The sequence below is a fragment of the Chionomys nivalis genome, chromosome 13 (genome assembly GCF_950005125.1).
Source record: "Chionomys nivalis chromosome 13, mChiNiv1.1, whole genome shotgun sequence".
Classification (NCBI taxonomy): Eukaryota; Metazoa; Chordata; class Mammalia; order Rodentia; family Cricetidae; genus Chionomys; species Chionomys nivalis.
In genome coordinates, this window is record NC_080098.1 from 61,410,905 (window position 1) to 61,425,877 (window position 14,973).

Genomic DNA, 14,973 nt, shown 5'->3' on the forward strand with positions numbered 1-14,973 from the left:
GGGGATATAATATAGAAATAATACTTTATGCTGATACCAACTTTGGCCTATTGATACAGATTTAAGGTCATTATGTAACACTGTATAGATGTATTTCTCCCCTTGTTTAAGATATTATCTTTGTGCAGCTCATTTAAAAAATGTAATGTGTGATTAAAATTACAGATTAACAGATAGTCATTTATAATAGTCAAACTTGTAATTATGTTAGTTAGGTTTTCTAGAGGTACAGAGATATATTTCAGATAGATATGTATTCTTCAAACCTTTCAAAGACTTACAGAATATGGCATTTAAAATGTTTTAAGAATTCAGTGAGACATGTTTGCTTTTGGCAGCACCAAATACTTTAGAGAGGTTGATGGGCACTAAAAAAACATGTTATGGAATTTGCCTTCAATATGACAAGGCTAGTCATTTGGGCAAGAAACTGCTCTTTCCTAGACTGCCTAATGGTATGCTGTAGGAACTAGACATGCAGCACCCACAGAAAAGTGACTACTGAACATTCCAAAAGATGGGATGGTCCTTCAGGGTTCCTGCTTCACAGAAGAAACTGCCAGACATTCTGCAGGATACAAAAGAAAGAGACTGACAAATTGCCAAGGCAGGTGAAACAGCCTTTCAAATTTCCTGTTTCATGGAAAAATCTTCCAGATACTATGGGCCTGTATGCTGAAGATGGATGCCCCAATGGTACAGAAGAAGTACGGGTGACTGTTCCAGGCAGCAAGATGTCTCTGCCAATCCTAACGTTTTGGAAGCTGCTTACAATGCACTTCCTGTTTACTTAGGTAATATTATATCCTTCTGGGATCTTTGAAGAGCTGAAGAAAGATAGTTCTACTTTTCCTTAGTTATGATAAAGGATTACTTAGATATGAAACTTTAAACACACAAAGATAAAAATGGATGATAGTATATTTTCTTTAATTTTGCCAAATACAACTAGACTAAATATTGTAACTGTAATTCTTGCTTGAACCTGTTTTATTATATGTAATTTTATATGTTAAAGTTAAAACCTTACTTTTTATTTAGACAGAAAAGGAGAGATAATATGGGATATCCTTCTATACATGTGTTGCTTTTATTGGATAATGAATAAAGCTCTTTCAGCCAATGGCTTAGCAGAGCCAAGCCAGGAGGGAAATCTGAACAGATATATATATAGAGAGAGAGAGTAAAAGAAGTCAAAGAGATGCCATGTGGCTGCTGAAGGAGAAGGATATGCAGGAACCTTTCCTGGTAGGCCATAGCCTCGTGGCAATACAGAATAATAGAAATGGGTTAATTTAAGATATAAGAGTTAGGCAGAAATATGCCTAAGCTCCTGGCAAAGCAGTGCTGTAATTAATATAGTTTCTGGATGATTATTTGGGTCTTAGCAGTCAAGAAATTAAAGAACAGTCTCCGTTTACAGACAGACAGACAAATAGAAAGAAAATGAAACGACCAAGTTAAAGACATTTGAAAGTAGTGTGTCTGAAGTGTCAACTGGGTCCCTACAATGCTTTTAGCTCACTGTCCCTCCTGAGAAGATGAAATCAGGCAAGTTCCAGGTATGGTTGGAGATGACACGAGTGTGACCAGTCAGTAGTAAGGTGGAGGTAGCTGTGTGCATTCCTACAACGTGGGTATAGCTGTGGATAAGCTAAGCACCTGCAAACCTGCACCAGCTGGGTTATGAAACATACCCTCAAGTGAAATACACTCAAAGGGCTTGATATTTTAGCAAATTTTACAGCAGATTGATGTCACAGCACAGACGACTCAAAAATTTGCCTAGTAGAATATAATACAAACCTAGTATAGCTTTAGGTCAAGTTTCTATAATAATATCTTGTTGCTTCACTGGCCATGAATTTTGATAGTGTGAGCTAAGCTTCCTCTTTGAACCAGGCAGCCTTGGGAAGCCATCACTGCATTGCTTGTTGCTATGCATCTCAGCGCTATAATGAATTTGGATTCAATTGGACGGAAGAAGCAAAGTGCTTGCCTTAAATATCCAGGGCTCCTGCTAGGCACTCACTCCCAAATCTATTTACTGTGAAGGGCAGGCTCACTTTGCAGGCTCAGGCTAGGATGCTGGGCTCATACCAGTGGCTAATTTGACTGCCTCCTGCCAATGGCCACCTGCCAGCAGCATCACTTAGACTAACGCTGGTCCTGAGGACAGTTGAAAACATTTTCTTTCCCATCAGCCCCTGCAAAGGCGATCACGTCCTTGTGGGGCTTCAGTGGAAAGCAAGGGGCTATCTGCTTAGCAACAAGAGCTTAAGCCAGGAGAAGAAATCATTGTGTAGAGACTGAGAACACTGTGCAGACTAGGGCTTGGGGTTTGAATCCTAGCTTCACGAGCTACAAGCTGGGTCACACTCTCCAGTCCCAATGGCCCCTTTCATTATACTAATGTATAACTTAAATGTAAAAGTTACAGACCTGTTTTTAAGACATTCAATGAGGATATAAGATAAGACATGTACAAGAGCAACTTAATATAATAACTGGGCAGGAAAACGTACAAAGGGCATTTTCCAAAGATTTGCTGTGGATGTTCTGGGGGAAGGCTTTTCCAGTTTTTGATATTGTTGTAAGAAGCCATTACTTACATTTTCAGAAGGAACCCAAATAAACTCAATGGTTCACTAAGTTAGACTTAAATGAAATAGTTTCTTTGGATAGTTATAGGTGTTCTCTCTGGGTGAACAGACATTTTCCCACATCTCCCCAGGAAAAGCCATGCAATGGTTTCTTGCACTATCTCCCAGTGCCCTCATCAGACCAGACTAATTACCCACAGGTCTGCTTCCTCTTATCTAGTGGGGCTCACCCACTCCTTTCCCTGAGTGAGTACTGAACTACATTTGAAAGGAGATGCTCAGAACAAAGTGGAAATCTTTATTATGAAGCAACTAACCAAACACTGTGAAAATGTTCAATAACAACAACAATAAAAACTCCAACATGGATTTTACAGCTCTGGGAGGTAATATCTTCTTTTCCTTATCTGGGATGGATAAGCTGAGGCTCAAAGAGGCTAATGACTTGCTCAACATGATGCATTAAAGTACTCTGTCTGTACACAGGCTGTACAATTAATCTTGGTGGACAGTTTAACAGGAACCGGAGTCACCTAGGAGACACACTTCTGGGCATGTCTGTGAGGGTGTTTCCAGAGGAACTTAAATGAGGTGGGAAGACACCCTCCCCTGGGAACATGGGTGATATCCTCCCATGGGCCGGGGTCCCCTGCAGAATAAAAAGGAGAGAGTGGACTGCCAGAAGTCATCTCTGCTTCCTGGACACAGTCATACTCCTGTCACCCCCGCTTTGAGCTTCTCTGGCTGCCAGGACGTATTCATCATGACGGGCTGTTCCCTCAATCCATGAGCCAAAATAAGCCCTTTCATCCTTGCTGGCTTTGTCAGGTCATCTGCCACAGCCGTGAGGACAGCAACTCATCCACAGATCCTAGTTCCTTTTTCTTTCACACGTTCCCTAATCAAAGCTACTATACCAGACATTTTAGGGGTGGAGTTAACTGGAGATGGAAATCAGGGTCTTATCCTACTCACAGACACTTCTGCCCATGCTAACAAAAATCAGGCATCCCTGGATCAGCTGTAGCCACAATATCACCATACGGATTGATTTAGACAGTCTGCAGAGGGCAGTTTTGGATGAGAGCCTACTCTCTTGGGAAGCAGCTGAAGCTGTCATGAAAATGGCAGGAATCTGTTGCCTTCCTGAGTGTTTGTCACTAGGTGTTTGGGATAACAGAAGAGTAATAGAAGAATCAGTGCCTCCTCGGAAATGATACATGGTAACAGATGGCTCAGCAGATAAGTGTTTGCTGCCAAGGCTGACTACATGAGTTCGAGCCCCAGGACCTATATGGTTGTAGGAGAGTGCTAACTCCTGCAAGTTATTTTCTGACCTCCACTCTGGAGCTCGCGTACAACCATACACGTGCCCGCACAAAATAAACAAACTCATCAAAATACCGAGAAAAGAAAGCGAAAACCGTGAGTTTTAGTGCTTCGACGGTGTGAAACAAACAGGCATCAAATTCTACGAAATGCTATGAAATGATGTGATGTTTAATGTGTCTGAGCCAGTCTGTAATCAGCACAGGAGGACTGGCTCCTTAATTCCTCCAGGCACAGATCACAAGGAGACGGGAGGCTGTAGCAGAATGTCACCCGGGCAGATTTCAAGGTGAAAATTATCCTTTCCGACTCACTGATGCAAACTGAAGAACCAACAGGAAAAATCTGCTGTATGTATCTGTTGTACATAGAATTGAGCACACACATACACACACACATATGAAAATATATCTTAAAAGATATGTAACTGGAGGCTGGAGAGATGGCCCAGTAGTTAAGACCCCTTCCTGTTCTTCCAGAAAACTAGAGTTCAGTTCCCAGCACCTGTATTGGGGTGGGGGTGTGGCTCACAATTCTCTGTAGCTCTAGCCCCACAGGCAACATACACATAAGTAAAAATAATAACATTTTTAAAATGCATATAATATGCCTCACAGACTCACTGTCAAAAAATACAAACACCTTGTTTACAATACAAAATGTGAGTTTTTTGAGTGGCATTTTTTGATGTGATATTTAAAAAAAACAGTCCTACTTCTTTCATAAAGAAACTCTTGTAGAATAAAAATTAATTTTGGAGAAGACCTTTCATTTACTTAAGCCAAGATTTTTTTTCCTCCTTTGGTATTTTAGCCAAATAGAATTCTTAGAAATGGGGAGGAGAAAAAAAAAAAAAAAAAGCAACAAGCACACTCCTAGAGCAGGGTAGCCTTTCAAAACTGAAAATGTTACGTCAACCTTTTTAATGCTATCCAGTCTTGACTTTTTAAATTCCCTTTAAAAAAATCCCACAGTCACAATGCAGCCAGCACAGCACGTACCCTTAGTCTAGATCCTTGGTTAGGTAGATTGTCATCATGCATGTCACAGAATGCTACAAAGGTAGCTCTGGGTAACTTCACAAAGATGCTTGCAATAGGGTAGAATCGTTTCTATCTGCTGTTAACTTTTTATAGTACCAATGGTTTGACTTAGGTTGTTTGGTTTAAATAATTTAACACTAAATCCAAGCATTTTCATAAAATTATTTAGTTGAAAGCAAATTTTTACAGTTTTTGAGAAATGGTAACAGGCATTGGGAAATCTGGCCAGTGGTCGAGTGCCTGCCTAGTGTGTAGGGAGTTCTGGGCTTAACCCTTAACCCTGCCTAAAGTCCAGACATAGGCACACACCTGTAATCCCAGAGTTTGACAAATGGCAGCAGAATGATCAAAAGTTCAATATCATACTTCACACTATCAAGATGGAGGGCAGCCTGGGCTTCATGAGCCCCCAGTCTCAAAAATCACCAGCAGCACCAGAGAATACTTTTGAAGGTGCCATAGGCGTCCAGGCTAGTGATGCTGAAGCCTAAGAGAGAACAAAGCCAGGGAGCAGAAGAGATGGAACATCTCCAGGAAAAACCACAGCCCTGTGAATGGAGGAAGAACAGGAAGAGGATGAAGAGGATGTGCCCAGCAGTGGACAGGGTTCAAGTTGCCCATGGAGTCTGTGTCTCTGAATGAAAAGTCCACAGAAGCAGATGGGATAACCTCAACTTCAGATTTAGTCTCAAGTTCAAAGGGTCCATGTGATTTCTGATTGGAGCCATATGAAGGGGATCTGTAAATAACTGAGTTTGGAATCTGAAGAGATGGAAATGTTAATGATATTCACTGGCACAGAGTGGACACACACATACACACACACATACACACATCAAGGAAAGCATGCAAAGTAACAGGACGTGGTTTTCTCATTTCTTTCAGTGATATCTGCACAGGCAGCAGCAGTTAAAATTCTAATTTATTTTTGGTGCACAGAAAATACCTCCCTTCAAAGCTCTCAGATTGTCACTAAAGAAGAGGATGCATCAAGTCAGTCTATACATGCATCACTGATCTAAGAAAACCCATTGCATTTCCTGGACTGGTATGGTTTCACTCAAAGCGAGATGTAACGACACAGCTTCTTGGGACGACTTCTGCTCTTAGGAGCTTGCTATGACATCAGCTAGAAGAGTGAGTTCTAACACATCTATCAGCGAGCAGTCTGGGTCCTGGTTTACAGAATACTGGCTTGGGTATGTGAGAGGCCACACTCCTCTAAGCTGAAACACATCTAGAATGTTCTAAGGATGCCCGCAGTAAGAGCAGTGCGTTTGCTGGCTCCTGTTTTGAGTTTTGGGTTTCTTACTTCTCAGCCTAAACTAGCCTTAAACTCATTATGAAGCCCAGGCTGGGTCCAAACTCAATGGCAATCCTCCTGCTTCAGTCTCCCAAATGCTGAGATTATGGGCATGTGTGGCTCTCAGGGGGTCTTTTCCTACTTATGCCTGCTTACTGGTTTTCCCAAACCAGTACCTAGAATGAGTGTTCCTTTGGAAATCAGGCCACTATCAAGGCCACCCAATGTTAAGTGGCCCAGAGCCACATGGGTTCTCAGTTTGTAAGACTGGCTTTTCTTTTGCCCACTTGTGAGAAAATATGGATTCTAAGAAGGAAATACTCCATGTCCTATTAAAGACCCCCAAATCAGAAATGTTAGACCAGATGTAGTGGTGCACACCTGCAATTCCATCCCATGAGTCAGGTGGAGAAGGGTCACTGCGAGTTTGAGGCCCGCATGCTTTACATAACGAGTTCTAGGCCACTCATGGCTATACAGCCAGACTTTGTCATCTGTTACGTGACTAAAACCTCAAGTTTTAACTTTTCTTTAATTGGCTATTCCTCTGCCCAAGGGCCTTTTAAGAAAGGCTCAGATATACATGTGCAACCAACTGTTCATTCCTATTCTGCAACTGACAACCGGGACACGTCTCTTCTGCGTCACGGAACATCTCTCACACCTACCCCAACTTGAATGAAAAAAAAATACCACTCGGGGAAATCCACCAGCTCTCCATGAATCTCATGTTCAAGAGTCTCATGTGCCCTTGGTCTTGCTTTAGGAACCCACGCTTGTTTGTCCGTGCTTAGCTGAGAATGAGAAGAATCTAGCTGGTTAGACCTTTTCTCTTCCTAATCTCCTAAACAGAATGAATAGACAAAATGTGTATCCCAGCCATGGAGTGCCTGTTTAACACGCACACGGCCACTGGCTCTGTTCCAACCATCAAACCTAAAACTGTAACGGACACTTGGGAGAATATGCTTTTCCAGCATGCTACTTGAGTGTGTCTTCTCACGCATTATTCATGAACAGCATGACTTCTATGGACAAACCTGTGGCTAAGTAATAGATGAAAAATGCAAAGAATACAAAAAAAATTTCAAACCTGATCTTAACTACATATCCCAGGCTATCCTCTGTCTCAGTCTCCTAAACACGGGGATTATGGGTATGTAGCACAACACCAGCATCAAAATAAATAATAAATAAACGGATAGATAGATAAACTGGTAGATAGATAGATAGATAGATAGATAGATAGATAGATAGATAGATAGATGCATTTGGACATTATGATATTGTGAAATATATATTTGCTGTTTGTCTCCATTTCCTGGCTTACAACTTTTAAAATTCTTGGAAGTAATAAGTCTCCTTCGATACTGGGATTAACTGACTGATCCTAGATATCCCACAGCTTCAGTACAGAACATACTGAGGTGAGATTTGAGGGTTAGGTCAGTTAGCTTCTCCCCGACTCTCTGGGAGGAGGAAGAGAAGACTGAGTTGATCATCTGATGCCAGTGAGTTTACCGAGTGTTCTCAGGCAGTAAGGCTTCCTTAAAAACTCAAAGAGGCAGAGTCTGTGGAGCATTGAGACATTAGGAGGATCCCGAAGATTAGCCTGCCCAGAGAATGTTGAGGCTCTGCCCCTTACTCTTTCACCAGACACCATACAGCTCTTCGTCCTGCTGTCCGCCTGTATCCTTTGCCACGCCACTTACAACATGCCAGTATGATTCAGCAGTGGCATACGGTAGCGCTATAGCTGTAAAGAAGTATTTGCTTGAATTCTGTGTGTCAGTCTAGTAAATTCATTCAAACCTGGGGAGGAAGTCCAAGGAACCCCCCGCCACACACACACACACACCTTACATCTGGTGGGCCAGCAATTAAATAATCCACTGTAATTTAAGCATCACTACAGGACTGAGCCCTCACCTCCAGGATCTTATCCGTGTATTCCTCACAGATGTGTTCTGTATTGTAACAGATGGCAGGAGAATCAGAGTTTGCTTTTCTCTATACCTGCTCAGCAATGGTTATCTCAACAGGTATATCCATCCTGATGGCCCCAACTCATCCCTTCCTACAATAAGGAGACCATTATGTGTTCTTCTGTAAGATATACCCACCAGGGCTGCATGAAGACTGCTGGGGAGTTCTGCCAGAAGCACGGATAGCACAGATTTCTTTGGAATCAACCCAAGTCAAGTTAACTGCCCCCATGGTTCCAGAATGGGGGGCAGAGCAGGTGGAAGAGGGACAGAGGAGTCAAATGTCACCACCGCAATCTGTTAACATGCGATTCAAACCCAGAGTCTGCCGAGTCTGCCACTACTCCGTGGAGCTTTGATGTGTGGCCACTAAGGCTTAACTTTGTCCTTTCCAGTGACAGGGTACCTCTCCCGCCACCCAAACTGACCACTTGCAAGTTCCAACAGCTGAAAGAAATGACACTTGGAATAAACTGCCAAGGGCAGCAGATGTGGCCTTGGGAGCTGGCTGGTCTTTTGTGGCTTTCCTCCAGCTGCCCAGCACAGAGCCAATGTCCCCTATATCAGACCTCAGTCGAAGCTGTTGCCATTTCAAGGGACAGAGGAAAAAGACATTGAAGAGCCTCTGGCCTGGAAAAGAGGGCGCTTTGTGTGTTTAGCTGGAACTGGCTTCTGAGAGTTCATAGACAATGATGACTTTCCATGCCCCAAAGGTGAGGCAATCAAAGTAAATGTGAATCTCAAGGTGGTTGCTGCCTACATCCATAAGAGAGCATTTCCTAGGAACCTTCCTTGTACTCAGACCCTGCATCCTTTGCTGTGGGCAAGAGGCCAAGGACAATGTTCACAGTTAGTCTCTAGACAGTTGTTCTAAACTTCATAGGCAAAGAGGTGGGATGAGCCTTCTGAGCTCTGCATCCCCCAGAGACTCTGATTCCTTAGGCCTGGTGGCACTGTGTCTATGACAACCACATCCTGGCGAATCGGATGCAGGAGGCCCTGAGATGAGACCACCATTGAGAAACATTGGAGTATGATCTGGGTGCTGTCCTATAGCAGAAGTCGGAAACCCAAGTGGGGTGACAGCAAACACATAGCTCTAATGCAGCACCTGTGAGTGTCAAAGACACTCCTCAAGAGGGCAGGTACACTGAGTCGAGACCTGAGAACTTATGAGGAGAGCTTGGATTTCTGATAGGCAAGCTTTGTTTATAGAGAGCCCCCAGCTATGTCTTTAGCGGGTTTGTGATTCACCATAGCCCATACACACAGTAGACATATGCAGAAAGAGATAGGGGCTAGGGTACCCCAGCAGACAGGAAGGCCACATGCTCTCTGGAACACTCATAACCTAGAATCCCCAGATCACACCGAGTTTGCAGTGTCACTCCGCTGAATTCATGTGGTTTCCTGCATCTCATATCTTAACATTTGTTAGAGAGAGAAAACGATGCTCTGAAACCCAAATACACTGTGCCGCTTGCTCGGAGGCAGACAGCTGTTAACGAGAGTGACATGTGACCATCATTTAAACTGCTGTGCACAGCTCAGCTCAGGAAGGAGATGTTTAGTAAGAAAGAAAGCCAATACATTCTTCTCAATGGAAAACAAAGTTTGGGGCTCCACGGAGTGAAGGATCTTGTACTCAGTCAGTTACAGAGAGATAATAATCTAGGGCCTCGATAGGGGGAAAAAACAGACAAGAATGTAAAAGAACCTAGTCTTGCTTTATTTTAATATAAAATTCATGAAACACTCCTTTATTAATGTCACAAGGGAATTAAATTATTAACTGTAGAATCTGAAAGTCCTGCTTCACCAAAAGGCAATGGAGATAAAAGTCCCCCAGAGGGCTGGACCTTTTCTTCCACCTTGGCTAGTCAAATGACCTCCCTCACTGCAAATGATAGTTTGCCCCAGGCACACAGTAAATTCCACTGAAGAGAACTGAAGACTACTGATTATTTAATGGTACTAGATTGAGCTTTCAATTTGCAGGAGTCCCGGGAAATCATCCTGGCACATACACTTCTACAAGCCAGTCATAACAAGTGGTACATTCTCCTGATGCCCTTGACCACACGTGAGGATGAACAGGGCTTGCATTTGAGGATTGTTTCCAGGAAATACCATTAATCAAGTCAAGAAGACATCCTGAGAAATCTGTATTCGTTCAGAATATAATTTGTATTTTTTTTAAAATCATGTATTTAAAGTTTGAAATGTTTGGGCTGTAACTCTTAGACAAAGCTTGTCACTTAGGGGACCAAGACCACCAATAAGCAGAAGGACTAAGGTGTATCAGGAGGGCCACCATATTCCACAACAACTTATTATAAATTCTAGAGAGAACTGGAAAAGGTAGCCAACATGAAAACCAACCAGAGTTTTTGAAGACAATACTAACTATCCTGATTGTAATTTACGCACTATGTATTTCTTTCAAATGACTACATTGTGCCACATTTAAAACAATTACTCAATAAGCGTTTGTTGAAAATGATCTGGAAACTCCCGGTAACTCCACCTTGCCTGCTCCAATACTGGTTACAGATTAAGAGTCTCACCAGATAGCTAGACCTCCTCTGTCTGACTCATGAATCCCTTACGCAGTCAGCTAAATGGAACCCATGGACCACAGAGACCATTCATTGTGTGGACATTTGTGGTTATGCTGCTACTATTGTTTTTTATTGGTTTGTTTCATTTTCCCTAATGACAAACGCCTTCCCCTGAGGTCTTACGATCCTGCAAAGTTCAGAAATAAACATATTAAGCTAATCTGGCTACTTTCTTGGCTCTTTCTCACGAAAACAAAATTTTCAGGTTTGTCTTAATGCCTGAGCTATGGGGAAATGCACCTTACTCACTAAAATATCCCAGCATGCCAAATAAAGACTGCCACACGAAACTGAAAACATGCAAATGCCAAGTCCATTGGGATGCCTTACCCCAAACCATTCCTGTTTCAAGCTCATTTGCGCAGGCTGGAGTCCACTCTGGTTTGCTCAGGGTCTATAGGAACCCTACTTCTGAAGCTTCTACACAGATTCTTTCATGCTCCTCCAGTATGCTGCAGTTTAACAAAACCAAACACCAAGTCAGAGTGGAAATTGCCACTTCAAGCAGTTAGTGAATATGCAGGGGAAATCCCTGGGCTTTCTCAATGTCGATCTTCTAATGTCACACAAGCATGTCACTCACCCAAAAGAAGCTATCGCACATCGCATCTACATTGGTACCCTAAAATACTGGAAAGACAGACAGACAGACAGAAAGAAAGAAAAAAATGAAGAAAAGAAAGAAACGAAGAAAAGAAAAAAAGGAAGGAAGGAAAAAAGAAATAGAAAGAAAGAAAGAAAGAAAGAAAGAAAGAAAGAAAGAAAGAAAGAAAGAAAGAAAGAAAGACAGACGTACAGGAGAAGATGATATTTTCCAGTAGGCATGTGCTTGCAAAATTTCAAGTTTACCCACTGTATGAAGGAAAGGAAGACTTCTTCAGGTTTGAATAACTAGAAAGTAGAGGAAGTTTAGTTTTTTAAAAAATTACTCATTCTGCCTGTTAAAGTCTAAGACGGCCTAGTGTGACGTTGTACACCTGCAATGCCAGTACCCAGGAGGTAGAGGCAGGAGGATCAGGAGTTTGAGGCCAGCTTGAGCTACACGGTGAGATTCTGTATTTAAAAACAAAAAATACCATCTGGTTGTTGAGAAAATATTGTTTTCTTTTACATATAGAGTTTTAAGAATAGAAAAAAAATGATAGCATGAAAGAGAAAGGAAATTTCCATTTTGTACTACAAATGGGTAGTTGCTGGGTTTCCCCCACCTGCCTCTAGATAAACCTGATAAATACCATCTCCTCCCAGGGTGGAAAGCGCCAGGTACTGTACACAGTAGATATGAAACCAATGGTAAAGGTGTGCACGCCTCTTCATCTGCCTCTGAACAGCTGATGCTGTCTATACGAGAGTGGCAGCCATTCTGAAAAGTTCTTTTCCTGCCTTAGTTGCATTAATGTTTTCTTGTCCCCAGCTCTCCAGTTTCTCTTGAATCATAGTTAAACCCCACTGCTTTGCATTTTGACAGTGGCCACTTGAGAGTTTGGAGGCCAACTTCAAAGGAGTCTGCACCCTGGTTTGTATGTTTTAGCTTTGGAGAGTAGGTTGTTCTCTATCTACTTTGAAAGTCTGCTGGAGGGTTGTCACCCACTGGGGAGGATGATCGCATAATACTACAACTGTAATCCCTGGGGTCAGAGGAGAGATCCTGAGGACAGATGCTGTGCCCCTCCCTTCTGCTCTGAGACTGCCTCCCCTCTGCCCTGCTCTTTGCACTTCTAGAGTTAGTGTGTTCAGCCAGCATGTAGACAGGCATCAGAGCTGAAGATGGTCCCCAAAGCAAAGACACAAAGACCATGCACAGTGGTGCATGGCTGTAGTCCCCACAGCCGAAAGATGACCACAAATTCAAGGCTCGTCTAGTCTACACTGCAAGTTGAGAGTGGCCAGGTGTGTATAACAATAGCCTACCTCAAAACAGCAATAACAGCAACGGGGGTGGGGGGTGGGGGAGAGAAAAAGAAAAAGAAAGGAGGCTCTCAATGACCCATATCTTTGCCTGGAACTTGAATAACAGATGGTCTTAACACAGAATGGAGGCAACCTGGGACCTAGGTCCCCAACCATCACATGAAAGGGCTCCCTTACCATGTTTCAGCTCTCATGTTTTGGTCTTTATATCATGGCTCTCCACGGGCATAGTATGGATAAAATTAGTTCTTCCCTAGCCAAAGAGTTGGCTGTCGTGTAAACAGATCTGCCTTCCATGATCAGTTTCCTATGTAGAATATTAGTAAGCTGAAGCAATCAATGCCTAGCCACCTCATGTAATATTAAACTCTACAATCTCGGGTTCTAGAATGATCAACATAGCTGTCGTTGCATGGCCCACTTATAAGCGAGGTAACCTTTCACGCATCCCTAAGTCATTGGGATAGTTAATATTTTTGTTTATTTTCTTGAGACAGGGCCTCCAGTATTCCTTGAACATACTAGGTAGCTAAGGGTGACCTTGAACTTCTGATTACCCCCCGCCTCCACCTCCCTAGTGCTGGGATTGCAGCTCTGTACCACCTTGCTCAGCCTATGCCACACCAGGGACAAACACATTGTGCCTCGCATGCTAAGCAAGCCCTCCACCAAGCTACGCCCTGGATCCATCACTGACCCTTTGAAAGACTCAGCAAGTTATTGCTTTATGGAACAGTCAATGTTTTCTAAGAGGACTTCTGGGGGGATTGTGGGTTAATTCAAGCAGACAATTCCTACCGTTGAGAAGCAGACAGTGTGGGATTTTTGGTAAACGTTCCATCAAGTGAATAGAGTTTAGTACCATATAGTGTTCAGTCTGGACATGCATCTGCTGGGGAACGAAAGTGTCCTTTTGTTTTCTAGATGATATGAACGCCCACAAAAAGTGGGGTTAAAAGGGTGCCATTCATTTTCTGAGCAGCTTTCATGAACGATATCTCACCCCCACCTTGATATGTAGTACTAACAGTGACACAAATCAAGATAAGCCTGCAAATTCAAAGAAAAACTGTCTTGGTAAAACAGAATTTGGAGGGGAAAGGAGGGTTTTGGTCTCTTGGTAAGTTATTAGCTGATAGCAAACTTTTTCCCCCTTGAAACTAAAAAGAGCTCCCTGTTCTTGTCTTCACTGCTCCCAGCTTTCTCTCTGGCTCTTAGAGAACTGGACAAGATGTCTGCAGCTTCATTTGACTTCTACAGAGCATCTGCCATCCGGCCTGGAGAAAGCCATATACATCTTAAAGATACACAGGAAGTGAGTCAGAACTATGACTAGACTTGGGGTTGAACTACTTATGTCAATTGACTCTGTTTTTTATTTTTATTTTATCTTATTTTGAGACATAGCTTGGCCTTATAGTCCAGGCTAGCCCCGATCTTCTCCTGTAGCCCAGTATGTCTCCTGAGGGCTGGCATTACAGTGATGCTGTGCTCCCCTCGGCGCTCTTTGACCTCCGAAGGATATCAATCACTTAATGTAATAGGAAGTGGCTTTGAACCAGAGAAGCTTACCAGAAGCCTCGCATTTCTATTAATGCAGAGAGCTCAACATTCAGATTTGCTTTTGTCCTTAACAAAGAAGTTCATTTCCAGATTACGTTCCTGTCACCTGTCTATGAACAAAATAGGGGAGGTGGTTGGGGATTGGGGTAGTGTAAGGAGATATTCTCTGGCTGCTGAAACCACATGTCTGGAGACTGGTGAAGCAGTGCTCATGTATTTACAGAGAGAGAGAGAGAGAGAGAGAGAGAGAGAGAGAGAGAGAGAGAGAGAGAGAGAGAGAGAGAACTCATCCAAGGGGACAACAATTTCCATTTTTCCTCATCCCAGGGCGCATAGAGTTAAAAATGACTCATTTCATGACTCCCATTTGGTCCTCAGTTACAGCCACTGGGGTAGGTAGTAAAAGAAAACTACCAGCTGGACAAGGGGCCCATACCTATAGTCCCAGAAAGCACTAGAGAGGCGGAGGCAGTGGGATGCTGTGAGTTCCACTTAGCTCCACCAGGGCTACCTAGTGAGCACCAAGCCAGTTAGGGTGTTACTATAAATAGTAACACCTTGTCTTACAAAAAAAAAAAAATCAAAACGAAACTTATACAGACACAAAAACAACTC

General features: G+C 42.9%; 1 protein-coding gene across 3 annotated transcripts in view; it reads right to left on the bottom strand.

Moving 5' to 3' along the window:
• Atxn1 (ataxin 1) overlaps window positions 1-14,973 on the bottom strand; it is a 384,541-nt gene that overhangs the window by 265,878 nt on the left and 103,690 nt on the right. For 2 of the 3 annotated variants that reach the window (XM_057786904.1, XM_057786905.1), the window contains exon 3: window positions 11,215-11,336. The exons of the other annotated variant lie outside the window; for it this stretch is intronic. The gene's annotated coding sequence lies outside the window, so the exon portion shown is untranslated. The remainder of the gene's footprint in view (window positions 1-11,214; window positions 11,337-14,973) is intronic. 3 annotated transcript variants of the gene reach the window in all.